This window comes from Mugil cephalus, chromosome 13 (assembly GCF_022458985.1).
Source record: "Mugil cephalus isolate CIBA_MC_2020 chromosome 13, CIBA_Mcephalus_1.1, whole genome shotgun sequence".
Classification (NCBI taxonomy): domain Eukaryota; kingdom Metazoa; phylum Chordata; class Actinopteri; order Mugiliformes; family Mugilidae; genus Mugil; species Mugil cephalus.
Genome location: NC_061782.1, coordinates 23,872,473 through 23,888,100, shown reverse-complemented (window position 1 = coordinate 23,888,100; position 15,628 = coordinate 23,872,473).

Sequence of the window (15,628 nt, the reverse complement as noted above, 5' to 3'; positions counted from 1 at the left end):
CCAGGTTCTGAAATGCTTAGCAGCTGCAATTGAGGAAAAATGGTTGGAGCAAATTCCTCATCTGCTAGAAAGGAGAATAGGCATATTATGTTTGTTTGGGAGGGAAATAAGGCCAGACCAGTGAGAATCAGGCACAGCGCGGGGCAGCTAAATGTGGGTGGAGTCTAGGAGCTGAGGTCCAATTTAGATGGCCAGCTAACTGTTCCACAACAGATAGTCGTGACCCTCAAAATACCAGACTTGCTGTTGTGGTCTGAGATAGAAAGGAAAGTGTGTTTTGTGGAATTAACTGTCCTGTGGGAAAACAGAGTTGAGGAGGCAAATGAGCACAAGAGAGATAGATACGCGGAGATGGCATTGGAAGCTGAGCAGCGAGTCTGGAGCGCCCGTGTGTGCCCACTGGATTTGTTGCAAAATCCACTATTGCTTTCCTGTATGAGTTGGGCTTTCGTGGAAAAGAACAGAGGGTCACTGTAAACAATATGTCCCTGGCAGCGGCGCAAGAAAGTGAGTGGCTGTGGCTAAGGAGGAAACACGCTAGCTGGGGAGTACGCTAAAGGTAAGGCTAGCTGTGTACTGTTAATAGGTAGCAGTTGTAGTAGGATTAATCTAATCTGTCAGTTGAAAGTCACATGATGGCGTGGTGGCTGCATTGAGGGGGTGACTCAAGGACGCTGCAGGTCACTGTTAAGCCTTCTTGAGGTGTTGTGGGCCTAACTTAACAAAACATCTGTGAAGGGAGGTGCCCACTTGAAAACCCCAATGATTTGCTGCATACTGCCTACTGCTGATGGCTAGGCTAGCTGACTGCTAGCTGGCTGGTCAGTTATCAGTTGGACTGAGCTTCAAAATGGGTTTTGCCTCGGATCTTGGCACAAGGGAATGTAACTTCTTATATTGTGTAATAATGAATGTTAGGGAGATTACTTGAATTTAAATAACATGATTCACTTGCTGGCATACCAGGCACACTTTTCTAATGACTGCTGATGCAAGCCGAACAATCACACACTGAGCTTTATATCGTCTCTTCTTACATCTTCATCATTTATCATTATGTTTTCACAACAGATTACTGCATTTTGGTCAGGCCTAATTGCTCTCATGTCCTTTGGCTTAGGTTAAAATGAGTATAATTATCTCTGGGTCACATGCAAAATGAGTCTTTATTCATTTATTCAGATTAAATATATTCCTTCATACACACTGAACATTGTTATTTTAGCTTCAACAAAGGACCACAATGGAGGGTTCAGGTGATGCAGGTATGTTATATAACGAACCACCACCACCATTAAAGCACCTGTTGGTGATTCTGGAGAGCACACTTCTGCTTGTGAGCAGCACTGACTTTTCAATTTGCTGTTGGAGTGGGTTGAAACTCAGCGATAAACAGTTGATTAAATTTCATTCGGTGGGAAAAACACAATTCAGTGTGACTGAATGTGATAACGGATGAAGTCGAGATGTGACTTTCTGAAATGAAAATAGATTTTAACCAGAGTCAAAAAAATAAATAAACTGACACCATTGGGGGCTATAATGAATTTATGAACTAAATGCAAAGACATCTGGGAAGGGAATAACGTAAGATAAAGCAGAAATCTTTCTGTAGTCATCTCCGTTTCACCTCGAATCTGTCAAGGTTTCATGTCTGTCTGTGTCATGTTCCACGTCTGTCCATGTCACGTTGTGTTTCCTGTTTTATTTTGTTAAGTTGCTGGGTTTCCTGTTTTGTTTCGCCTTGTCTCTTGATTGTTTATTGGTCTCACCTGTGTTGATTGTCTTCATGTGTTTCACCTGTGTCTTGTCATCCCTCAGTCCTCATGTGTATATCTAGCCCTGCCTTTCCCTTTGTTCCTTGTTGCGTCATTAATGTTCGCTCCACGCCATGTTCCGTCGTCCTTGTTCCACGTCTTGCTACCATGTTTCCTTGCTGTGTGTGATGGTTTTTTCGTGTTTTTGTATTTTCCTGCCGTGCGTTATTAAACGCGTTTTGTTTTGGAGATCCTACCTCAATAGTCCTGCATCTGGGTCCTCACCTACCTCCTCCAACTCCCCCTACTTGACAGAATCGAAGAATGTAGATGACAAATTCAGAATACACCAAACTTGCTCTCACGTCTCTGTGGTGTTTAGTAAGGGCTGTCATGTTTGTCAGATTTTCACCAGTGGTGGGTAGTTTTTGTGACATGCTACACGTGGAGTTTTTCCTTCCCGTCGCCTTCAGGCTTGCTCTGGAGGTTTCAGGCCATTTTATGTAACACATTTTGAGACAATTTGTATTATTAACGCTTGTAGGAGAACATTTTATTTTTCCCCTGACCCACCAGGAGGGGTCATTTTGCTGGACAGTCCATAATGGACAGGACTTTACGTGTAATCCACCAACAGGTACCACAGATAAGAACGACCAGACTTCTCGGCACTTGCACCACCTGTGGCAGATAAAGATCATAAATAAATTAAGAACTGCAAGATCTCTCTCTGACTAGGACTACAAACTCTGAAATGTACACTTGTAACCAAAATTACAATATTTGATCTATACTCAGCTGAATTTTATTTTAACTGTCAAGACAGTCACGCATTAATAATATTTTTGAAGATATTCTCGACTGGCGATCAGAAATATTTTTCAATTCCATCACTGACAACCAATTTTCAACACACACCATCAGATTCTGCTGCTTCAGTACCGCTGGTTTTCCCCAATGATACTGCTGTGGAAGATCGAGCTCACCATGACAGCGTTTGGTCACCTGATCCAGTTGTTCAGAGCAGCATCCAAGGAGTTTCCATAAGTAGACTATCACCTTCATATTTGAGCAGAGTTGATGATTGTGTTATAATTAATGAAACTTTGACAAATCTAAATAACATATTTCACTTCAGTCGTTGTCAGAAGGTCTTTGTGAGCTGTGAATAGATGATGTACTGAGAGCTGAAGCCTCAGGTATGATGAGATTGATTATTTACTAATAATTAATATTGATCCAATATTAATTAATTCTCACAGTGTATTCTAAACCGGTGGGTGGTGCCCCCTTTCGACGAGTGCAGTTATTATACTTAATTGTTTAATAACTTATTTCCCCTACACGCTATATAAATAAAATATTGAATTGACTTGAATTTGTTGGCCAACTGACACCAGCTTCAAAGCTGACTGTGATGGCGTGATGGCGCAAGAGAACATTTTGATTGGCTGTTCAACAAAGTAGTGCAAATGAAGAGACAGAACTGAAGATGGCACACGCAGAAGGCTCTTCCTGTTTTTTTACATCATCTAAACATGCCAGTGCAAATATATTTTCAGAACAGAAGGTAATGGAAAATAAAGAATCTGTAGACCAACTGATCTGCATGATTCAGGAGAGGCCAGCTCTGTACAATGGTTTTAAATTCATCCAAGCTTCCCAGCTAGTCCTAGCTTCCTTGCTAGTATGCTACTCAATACAGCCACCTGTTGGTATAAAGAGTTATTTCCTCTAAGTCAGGTGCAAAGCATACACGTCAAGAACTAACTGGTTGCTAACTCTGAGTGTCTCCTCTGCCCCAGGTGTGTGGATAATAGCTACTGCTAGGTGTTACACTGGGGCTAGGCTGGAATTTAAGGACTTTCCCCACCTGCCTTGTCCTCTTTGGTGCAGACCAAGCTCCAGTATCCTTTGTTTCATTTAATCTCATGACTCCTGCACCTGGGTCCCCTTTCTAGAGTTTTTGAGTTCTTTTAATAATATGTAATAGCTAGTCATTGACTAGCTATTACATATTATTAAAAGTCTTCACAGTTAATTATAAAGGCAACTTTGTGGCCTGGACACAGGTTACCTGAGGCAATGTCACAGTCTCAGTTTTTGGTTAATTAATTTGGGTGCAAATTCTGACCAAATCTAATTACGCTTGTTCAAAGTCACAAACTGTAAATGCCAATAATTTATACACACCTCTGTATGGCATTTTTGTGTGCAATAACATCACCACTTAGACCTGTGCTATTGACAGAGCACAGTAATTACAAAGTGGCACCAACAAAATGTCAGGAAACATAATCTGAACTTGCTGTAATTCTAATGCTGACGAGAGTAATTTGTATATATGCCAGATAGGGTTATACAGCACATGTCTCTGAAAATGCCAAAGGAACATTTCAAAAGGCTCTCTCCCCCTCTCTGTCTCTCTTGTGTTCACACTGACGTCAGCACTGAGACCTGTTCTTTTGGGTCAGGGGCAGGCTTTGAATCCATTCTCACATAAGCCATGATTGAAAAAAAAAATCAAGAGAAATGTCTCAGGAATGACAGCAGCTCTGTGCCAGATAAAGTGCAATTTCTTCAACAGTGATATACTGTAAGTGCATTGGGAAGGATTCAGGGTAATGTTTATCAATACAGCACAGAAAGATGACAGTATGACTACATGTGCTTTAAAAACCTGTAATATCCCATATCTTCTTTTAAAAGAGGGTCTGGGTGTGTTTCAGAATATATAGTTTACTGAAACACAAAAGATAAGAGTGTGCAGCAGAGAAGTAAAGCAAAGGCAAAATCCTAATTAGACTTTCACAAAAGTATAATTGTCTCACATATCTCGCTATATATTTGACAATTTGTGAACCTTTTTCACTACAAAAATATAAAGTTTTCAGATTTATGACATGTTTCTAAAATTTACAGGTGTGCATCCAAAGCGTTAGGTTACTTCTATATGATGGACGACCTATTAAACACGCTGAAGAAATTTACAACAAGGGTGCCAAAAGAAACTGACATGTCAAGGGAATTGAACGGCATATGTACACGTCACAGCCAACGAATTATGTTCAGAACAAATCAGCAATACACAATTTACAGCTGTTTTAGTGCAGATACAGAAATAATGTGCCCAATAGTAAAGGAGAAAGTAAGGGCCTGTCCCAGCATACAGCAAAATTTTTTGTCTTATGGTTGTTTTGTCCTGGCATTACAGGAGCCCATATACGCCTATTTTGAAACCAGCCCCCAGAGTGGATAAATCCCTCAACTAAAGACAAAAAATAAAACAGATCATAATGTGTTACATGCTCAGCGATGCTAGGATGTCATGTTCAGATTGGTGATCATTTCTCCTAATCAGGCCCTTTCATGTTGGACAAGTATCATTCCCATTTCAAGTTAAAGCTTTCCACTCTGTTTATTAGTCTGTATGATAAACCCTCCAGTGCAGCTAATCTGGCTAAGTGTGCCAGAGGTTGACAGAGGAGGGTGAAGATGCCTTCCATCCTAATAAGTTTGCACCCCAGCATCAGTGCTACCTGAACCCACTCTGCGACATGGGATGGGAGGTCATCAAGTAGGGATGGGTCCCCCAGAATATACAGTCTCTGGCAGAAGGGCATACCATGTCCTATAATCTTTGTAACATTACTGTGAATCTCAAACCAGAAGTCTTGTATTTTGATATGGATCTTTCTGGATTGGGTTTCTAATGTTGTCCAAATGCTTGGTTGTGTTGTTAGAACTCCCCTTTCATCAAAGACAAAGGTAACTTGTGTCGACATCCCACACAAAACAAGTACAATGACAAAAACCTACAATTTAACCAAGCAGCCTTTTTCCCACAGGGGAAAAACAGACCAAATCAGCAAGTCGACAAAATGAGGCAAGTATAATGGTTTGTGGTTCTGAAATTGAAAGCGGCGCCGCTTTGTTGTATTCCTCAGGTAAACATCTCAAGGATATGCAGCAATTGCCAAAGGAAAAAGGGAGGCACTCTTTCTTCTTTATCCAATTCAGTGTGTCTTTTGGCATTTACCTGAAAATACTTGACCTTCTGAATGGTATCAGGCCTCACCAGCACTCAGATACTGGTGAATTCCATTGGAAACATACGTGTTTGGCTCAGCACCCAACAGAAAGCTTCATCTCAGAGATGATGCCATTTAGCTAAGCAAACTGGAACATGATGACAGATATGTAGTACAGTACAAGACACACTGAAACTTTCATTACTTATAGAGCTTCTTGACATTTCAGCTCCAAAGACCAGAGGCCAATCTCATCCCAGAAGAAATCTGTCATGGTGGATGGCAGAGCAGTCAAAGGTCACAAGTCTACAGGCATCTGGTGACACGTGACACCATGACTGACTGTAAAAGGACAAGTCCTTGTTATGGCCTGTTTCTAGCATTTCTCTGGTCTGTCAGCCCTTCGATTTATGTCTCCATTCAGTGACAGCTGCAGTGAGGGCACTCTGAGACATTTCTATTTTCAGTATGTTCACTAAATACGATTACAATCTAAACACGAAAGCAGCAGGTTTGCAAAGAAATTGAAACTTCCTCCTCATTTACTCACTGGAATTATGGATCTAAGACTCATTCCATGTCTCATTGATGTTTTTGATAAACTAAACTGTGTCCTGGCACTACCTACACTACATATAACAAACTCTAGGAGAGTTAATGTTCTTTAAATTACAAATCAAAGGATGCCAATGAGAATCTTTTGGATGGATTTGAATGAACACAACAGTTTTCTTTGGCGTTTACAGCTAATGTACAACAACCTATTTTTAAAGTGGAGTTTTGTTTGTCTGAATGACTCACAGATCCTCTGTTATTACAACTGCCTTCCTGTATACCCACCACTTTGACAATATTGGATAATATATGGTTTCTCTGTGTGCCGACATGTGTTCATTTATTTGTGTGTGTATATTTTCATAAGCACATTTGGTGTACAAATCTGACTTGTGTATTTACAATGTCAGACGTGTCATTGCATCAGTGTATGTCAGTGCATGAATCTGTGTCTGTGCCCTGTGTGTTTTTGTTTTTTTGTTTGTTTTTCTTTTGCATTTCTGTGTTACTGCACATTTGGTGATTTCATAACTCTTTGCAACAGGGTTGTGGACTGTCAGTCAGCTGTCAGTCCCAGGTACGACATAAAATGAATACTGAGCCTGTGAGCAAAGCCAAATCCTGCAGAAAGGGGCATGTGCTGTGAAGATATGGAGGAAGGCAGTGAGATCCGGGAACTGAAAAAGGGGTGAAAGTGGAATACAAAGACATGCACTGTTCACTGGCTGGAATTTATCAACTTTTGATAATCAACTTTAGTGATTTCTTTGTCTCTCTGTTTAACCCTGTGAGGCCTGACATGTGGAGTAAGTCAGGAAATTCAATTTATTAATACTACAGTACTTAACATTTTAAATAAATACAAAATCGCTATTTCCACTTGTGATTAATCAAATTTACCAAGTGAACTTCATCAACTTAATGAAATAATAAATAACAAAAATCTGACCTGGTCACGTTTCTTGGGCAACATGTTAGATACATCTACCCAATATTCACCCATAGAGAAGTGGCAATAACAGAGAATTAAATTCGATTAAAAGTTAAAATATGCCACAGAGCTCAGCCTGTGGCTGCAGCACAGGATCAGGAAAACACGGGGGAAATTCCACTGTGTCCCCAATGAACAAAAACGGAGAAAGTTATGGGAGCAGAAGATTAAAAGGAAGAACTGGATGTCAACTGATTTCTCTCTATTATGTATATATATATATATATGTGTGTGTGTGTGTGTGTGTGTGTGTGTGTGTATAGATATATATACGAAAAATAATCATTAATGTATATCTCGAACTCAAAAACAGCAAATATGAAGTGTGTGGCATTTGAGGGTTAACAGATCAGAAATTCAGCCTTTTTCCAATAACTAAAGTGTATATTTGTCACAGTGAAACATTAACAATATTATCTTATTTTCACCTGTGGCTGTGGAATTACATTAAATAATTAGGATATAAGAAGTCTGCTTCACCAGTAAACCAGCAAAGAGAAAGTGAATCTCTTCAATGCCCTGCACACTGGCTGGAAGGAAAGGTGAATACTCAGCATGAAGGGGAAAGAAGTGTGAATGAATGAATTCAGGGAATTAATTCTGTTATGTGACACGACTGGAAACCGAAATCAATTCTAGTGTATGCTTGGCAGAGCCGATACTTTCCTTCACTGTATTCTATGACGTTAATTGATAAATTAGAGTAGAAAAGGAGAAGATGGCGGCCAGTACAGTGGAGAGTTTTCTTTTCACCAGGATTAGCCAGGTGTGACGAACGTTTTGGCTTTCACCTTGAGGCTGAGGCTTATTAACACACAGCATCAACTTCAAGGTGACCTGCTTTACGTCTTATTGCCTCAAAAGTTGAGGGCACTCACATGTAAAGAAGCCAAGAAAAGATGTGTTATGTGATGGTAGTTACGGTATGGTAGTTATGCATGTTGGCAGTAAGTAAGTAAAGTAAAGACAGTAGCTGGATTGACAAGCTTGTGTTTTATTGTATATTCTTCAGAGAAAAAAAATTACTTCCTGTCTCTTTTGATGCACTTCATCCTATCTCCGTTTGCCTGTATGGGTAAATAACTATAGATTTACATACATGGATATGATTTCTGCTGTCATTACTAATAAAAGCATATCTTGTTAATCTGCAAATGGCAACTGAATAGGTAGAGGAAGGCTTGTGTATTTGTTTATGCTAAAAAGTGTGCACTGTGTGTACTGTGGAGGATGCAGGGTGGGATTTTCTGGCTGCGACTACGTGCTTTGACATCGTTTTCCAGTCTCCTCATCAGATTGATCTTTCAGAATGTTTGTTGTACTCAATGTCCTCTTTCCCTTGAGGAGAGCAAGTGACTGTTCCCACATTTTTATTTGACTTTATTTTTTTACCTCAATCTTTCTCTCTCATGCCATGAGGTGTAACGGGGGACATAAACAACAGAGAGAGATAAAATCGGGGTTGCGCGCAAGTCAATATTGGTTTCGTGACTTTTTCTCTTCCACAGATCGTATGCGTGGAGAACGATCATGAAGAATACGCAAATGAAATGGAAACGTCCTTCCCCTTCCCACAGCACTCTCCCTGAAGTCACATGTGTCGATATGATGCATTAGTGCTGGAAGAATGAAACCAAGCCTTTTGAAACCTTTTAATGTGACAGCTCTGCATGCCTATGAAACAGCCTTGGTTGTTTTTTGGATTTTTTTTTTTTTTTTTCAGACATAATTGATCCTTTCAGTTTGCTGCTGTGATAAACAAGGTGACTGTGGCATGGCTGCTGGGAATGACTGCTAGTGTGATAGAGACCTGAAGTAAAGCAGAGCCTACTGTCCATTTAATGTCTCTGCTTTATGTTAACTGGTTGTTTTATGGGTTAGACAAACAAAACTAATGAATACATAAATGATACGATAAAAAAAGCTACAACATATTGGCAATTTCATCCTCCCACTCCTCTGCTGCATTAGCTTCCTCGGAATTGATCCCCATGTCCCCCTTCTGTTTTGCATCAAAGGACTCGTGAAAAGGATAATCTATTTGCTGGCACTGTTTAGATTTAATGATGCCACCCTTTAAGTCACTCTTTGCTGATGTGTTGTACTCATTTTGCAGTTGTGACAGCCTCTGGAATCATAATGACATTTCTACAGCATGTAAGCAGCGTTTTAAGTGATTTTATCCACTTTTTTAAATGAGTTTACATGTTAAAAATCCTTCTTGCCTGTGAAATACTGAAGTGGAATTACTTAGTCGAGAGTAAATTGTTCTTGCCAATATATTATGGCAGTGCAACTCATGTCCTTGAGTCTTCCACTTCACGTGGGAGAGATTTATTCTCTCAGTCGGTGCCTTCACTTGTCTACGTGCCTGTTTGAGATCTCTTTCACCTGCATCACCACTGGTCTGCCTTTTTTTTTACTCACACTTGCCACATTTCCATTACCCCTAGAACCTAAATATAAAACTGGTAATCATTGGAAATGACGCAGGATTTCTTCTGACTAGTTCATTTGAAGTATATCTTCCTCCAAGTGAAGTCTCAAGTGACGAGAATTTTGAGACTTATTGGATATCATGAGATGAGACCTTACGAGAGTTACAGCTCATTCGCAAAACACATTTCAATGGAAACATGTACAAAGAGCAATTGTACTTTATTGAAATTTCAGAAATATTGCTTTTATTTTGCAAAAAACTATAATGGAAACACAACTACTGACTCAGTTTTTCTTTTACCCAACTCATCCTTTGCTTTACAGTAGATATTCTTCCTTTCTCCGTCCCTGACTCATGTCTTCTCATCAGTAATGGGCTGAGTTCATGCTCTCACATGTTTGACCACTGTTTTACCCAGAGCACTTTACAGCTTCCATTACTTGTGCTCATTGTCAAGATGTCGTGTTAGCAGTAATCCCATCCTCTAAAGTCTTCAATGCTGAAACATGTGAGCCGGATTCAGAGAAAGGTTTTTCTGAAATAACACAGGAGACTGCATGCTGGACTCCTTTATTGCTAAGATCGTTTTGTATCACAGCTGGTTATGGTGTGCCACTTCACAAGCCTCATCTGTTTTTGAAATAGGACAGCGTTGGAAATAAGTTTTCCAGTGAGAGCACCAATGTCTCCATGCCAACCTAAAGTAGTTTATCACTCAGTCTGGTGTAGAAAAGAAGAGCAGCTTCAAAAAACCACTTTGACGCTCTCATGGCCTGTGACGCTGTCAACTTTCTAAGCCACGTCCCTCCAGTGAGCAATCTTCAGCATCTTTAATCCTGTGACACTGTGTGAACTGTACAAATACCCACAATTCCTTTAATGCCATTTGTGCCAGCTGGCTACCACCAAGATTACAACAACTGTATTAAAGAAAAGAAAAAAGCTTATTTGTTGTATGTATGAAGGCAATGGTTCAAAGCAGCAACCACAACCACAACTCTCGCTCATATCTACATGGAACTGAGTTCAATGTTGGTCGTAAACAACGGGAGTGGAGAGTTATGTCTATAAATACTTTTTTTCCCTACATGTATCACTCTGGCCAAAGCTCAGACTTCCCAGTTTCCCAGTGACACAAAAATCATTGTCAAATATATGTCAGCTAATCCATATGCAATTACTTAGACACTGGTAGGCACTGACAGCTTTCTAAATGTCACACCACAGTGAAATCAAGTTGGGATTTTGTCCTGTCTCCATGTTTTGTCTTTTTCATTTCTTGTTTTATTTTGAAGGCTAACTCTCCTCTCGTTTCAGGTCACTTTCCCTTCCCCAAGTGTCACCGGTATGATTGTCTTCCCTGATTCCCGATTCTGCCCACCTGTTCCCCATTACCTCCATGTGTTCAAATAGTCTCCCTTTGTCTTGCTGCCAGTATGTTTGCCTTCATCTGCGAGCTTGGATTTTGTTCTGGTTCCTCCAAGGGAGAGATTTTCAGTTGTAACTTTATTACTTAAGTTTGATTTTGCAGTCTTTTGTATTTTCCTCCTTTTAGTGGGGTGATTATTATTCTAGTATTTTTGTAGCCATGCTTCTTCCATTTTGGAAGAGGTCCTGACATTAAAAGTGAAAATAATTATATTTTTGAAGTTAAATGATCATATTTACCCAAAAACAAACAAACAAACAAAAAAATGAAACAAACATATTTACCCAGACTGTTAAAGGTGCATTTGTAAAATTAATTTGGACATGTTAAAAGTGCTTGGTGGTTGCGCATGAAATAAAAAATGTATTTGTGACCAACCAAATTCAATTACAAAATGGTGTATACCTTTATGAATCTTGTGCTTTACTTGTGGATCATGGAACATGTAAATATGACCATTATGAGCACAACTATCTAGGCTTTACAGAGAATGGTCCGAAAAAGTGAAAATATCCAGTGAGCAGCAGTTGTGTGGACGAAAATGCCTTGTTGATGTGAGAGGTCAGGGGAGAATAGGCAGACTGGTTGGAGATGACAAAAAGGCAACAGTAACTTAAATAACCACTGGTTACAACCAAGGAATGCAGAATACCATATCTGAACACACAACACGTCGAACCTGGAAGAAGATCGGCTACAGCAGCAGAAGACCACACCAGGTGCCACTCAGCTAAGAACAGGAAACTGAGACTATTAAGTCTTGATTTCAACTGCAACATTTGGATGGCACGGTCAGAATTTGTCGTAAACAACATGAAAGCATGGATCCATCCTGCCTTATATCAATGGTTTAGGCTGCTGATGGTGTAATGGTGTGGGGATATTTTCTTGGCACACTTAGTACTTCGCTAACAAGACCACGCTTGATTGGATAAAGAGTTTATTTAACCAATTTAAAGGGGACGGAAAGATAGGACGTGGAACGGAGGGATCGAGGATCAAGGGGAAGAGACGGAAGGATCGAGGGTCGAGGAGAAGGGGACGAAAGGGTCGAGGAGATGACCTGATGAATGGCTTTGCATCAATCATGTGTGGTCAACTTAAGTGTGGATGCTGGAATCCGGGAAGTGAGATTCAGGGTGGGGGCATATCTCTGGAAGCACCTGCTCCTTGACCCCCAAAAGAATTCGTAGTTGGAGACAGGCCCTTCTAATGTCCACGGGGTGGTTGTGTATGTAGCTGTGGTAGGCTCAGGATGTCCAACTTCCAAGTTATTCAATGACATGGTTGGATATGCCTTGGCTGGCAGCGGTGGATCCAGCTCTGATTCGAAATGAGTAGCCGGAGAAATGATCGCGGGGTATCTCTTATCGGGTCAGGACCTGGCGAAGATGGAAGTGGAACCAGAATCGTGTTGCTGTTCCATCTGATTCAGTGGTGAATAGTAGATCTTGAGGGGATACATGTCGGGCTAGTCGGGCATTCACATAATTTTGCAGTAGCTTGAAAGGGCTTATGATGGAATTTAACTGTAGGAGAACATTTTATTTCTCCCCTGACCCACCAGGAGGGGTCACTTTGTCGGACAGTCCATGATGGACAGGACTGTTGTTGTTTCCTTTGCAGATTTCTGTGACCATACAACAAAGCCATAAAACAAGCTTTTAAGCACATTCCCATGCCAACGAACAAGAATTTAAGGTTTTCTCCCTTTCACATGTAATCCACCACAGATAAGAACGACCAGACTTCTCTGCACCTGGACCACCTGGAGATAAAGATCGTAAATAAATTAAGAACTGCAAGATCTCTCTCTAATTAGAACTACAAAACTATTAAATGTACACTAGTAACCAAAATTACAATGTTTAATCTATTCTTGGCTTGTGATTTGTGTCAATTTACTTACTATTTACTTATAATTTGCTTACTATTATTATTTACTTATAATGAATTAGGATATTGAGGAAAGCTGTAGAAATGAAGGAATGTTTCTGATAACTTGTTTTCATGCCGACATGATGTTTCATTCATTGAAAGTGTTTGATTTCATGTTTGTCCCTCTCCTCCTACTTCTGAGTTTAACATTGTGAGAAGTACATTTGTTATTTAATACTCTCTTATGAAAGCACTGATATGTAAATCATCGAAAGGCGCAAAGACCAGTGTTGTAACAAAGAGACACACCCTGGAGAGTTGATAACCAGAGGCTGGTCAGCCTCAGTCCTCAGTGTTTTCTTCAGCTGTTATTCATCTCAGTTTTTCGTTCTTGTTCTCTTCTCTCTCACAGCTCAGTTCTCTTCTTAGTTTGTTTTTGTCTTTGTGATACTTTTTACTTTTAACTCAAAGTTTTGTTGCCTGTCAGTTGACGTATTTAAGTTTTATTTTTTAATTATTCTTGCCACATTCAGCACACGATTTTTCAAAGTACAAGCTGAATTTTATTTTAACTGTGACTGACAGTCACGCATCAAAAATATATTTGAAGATATTTTCGACTGGCAATCAGAAGTATTTTTCAGTTCCATCATTGACAATCAATTTTTTAACACACACCATCAGACTCTGTTACACGGCAACTTCACAATTGTCACTTTTGTCTACATAACGCTGAGAAAAACTTTGCTGTAACCGACACTGAGGTCCGGACCTGCATCACTGTCCAATCTGCTCTCAACGCTTATCGCTGTGGAAGATCGAGCTCATCTGGATATTATTCGTCATCTTGTTTATTATTCACTATTCACCTTTGTAAATAAACCACATATTTCACATAAGTCAAAAGGTCCTTGTAAGCTGGAAACAGATGATCCCTGCGCTGAGAGCTGACACCTCAGATATGATAAGACTGATTCATTACTAATTATTAACATTGATCCAATATTAATTTATTTATTCTCACAGTTTATTCTAAATCTGTGAGTAGTGCCCCCTTTTGATGAGTGCACTTATTAGGCTTAATTGGTTAGTAACTTATTTCCTCTACACCCCTGAATCCGACAGAGGGGGCTACGTCTGTGTAGAGCTGGATGTCGTCGAGTTGGGAGATCGTCATAGAAGGAAATACTGTTCCATACAGTTCCATTCTGCAGGCTGGGTCGAGGAGGATAGAGTTGAGACTGGGAAGGAGCGGCAGAGACCAAAGACAGAAAGTGCGAAAGGAAAGGTCTACCTTGGTCTACCCTTTCCATGCTACTCTGAAATACCTCCAAAAGTCAGGTCATAAAGGCAGGACTTTGAAGGCGCTGATGATGTCGGATTAGCCAGTCAGACCCCATGACCGGCAAGGTGGATGAGGCTGATGGCGTGGTCGATTGAGGCGTAGTGCATGGAGAAGTCGGCGGTTGGGATGAGGCTATTGATGCTAGGTGTAGAGGAGCCGTGGGGGGAAGAAAGGTTGATGATGAATCTCTTTGCTTGAATATTTCCTGGTAGCTATGCCGATGGGGCTAATTCGAAACACGGGAACGGGGGGATGTAGAAATGGACAGAATAGTTGGTTGACTACGTCGGGTTCTGCGATGGCTGACTGGTGTTGGGAGCTGAGAATGGGGAATCGGGGAGGACCTCCAGGCCTGGGTAGAAGGCCTGGTAATATCTCAGATTTGGAAGTTTGAGCCCTCCCTTTGCTTTAGGTAACTGTAATATTTTAAGTCTGATTCTTGGTCGCTTCCTTTGCCAGATAAATACTGAGATTGGCTTGTCCAGTTTGTCAAATGTATTTTTGGGGATATCAACAGGTAAAATTTGAAACAAATATAGTAATTTAGGCAGCACATCCATGCAGACACTCTCAATGCGGCCCATTAGAGACAGGGGCAATACTGACCATCGGTCCAAGTCTTTACTAATGTTTTGGTTTAAATTGTTCTAATTGAAATTGTACAATTTTTCTAAAGAAGATGGTATATGAATGCCCAGATATTTGATGCCATCTACTGGCCATTTGAACCTGCTCTGCAATTTAATTGTATCTGAGATGCTGGGACCTATGTCCATTGCCATTGTTTTGTCCACGTTTAATCTGTAGCCCGAGAAGTAGCCATACGTGAAAATGAGGTCCTTTAAGTATGGTATTGTTGTTATAGGTTTTGTAAGATACAGCAGTATGTCGTCTGCATAAATTGAGATTTTATGGTGATCTCCATTTATCGTAATCCCCTCCCTGTGGTAGTGGTTCGATACAGATATCAAATAACAGAGGAGATAGTGAGCACCCTTGTCTACAACCATGTTCTAGGGTGAAGCAATCTGAAAGAAACCTGTTCACCCTTACAGCAGATTGTGGATCTGAATAAAGGATTTGTACCCATTTGATAAAGTTTGGGCCAAATTGGAATTGTTTCAGAGTTTGAATTAGGTATTGCCAGGATACTCAATTGAATGCTTTCATGGCATCTAGGGACAATATCATTGACTCCTCTT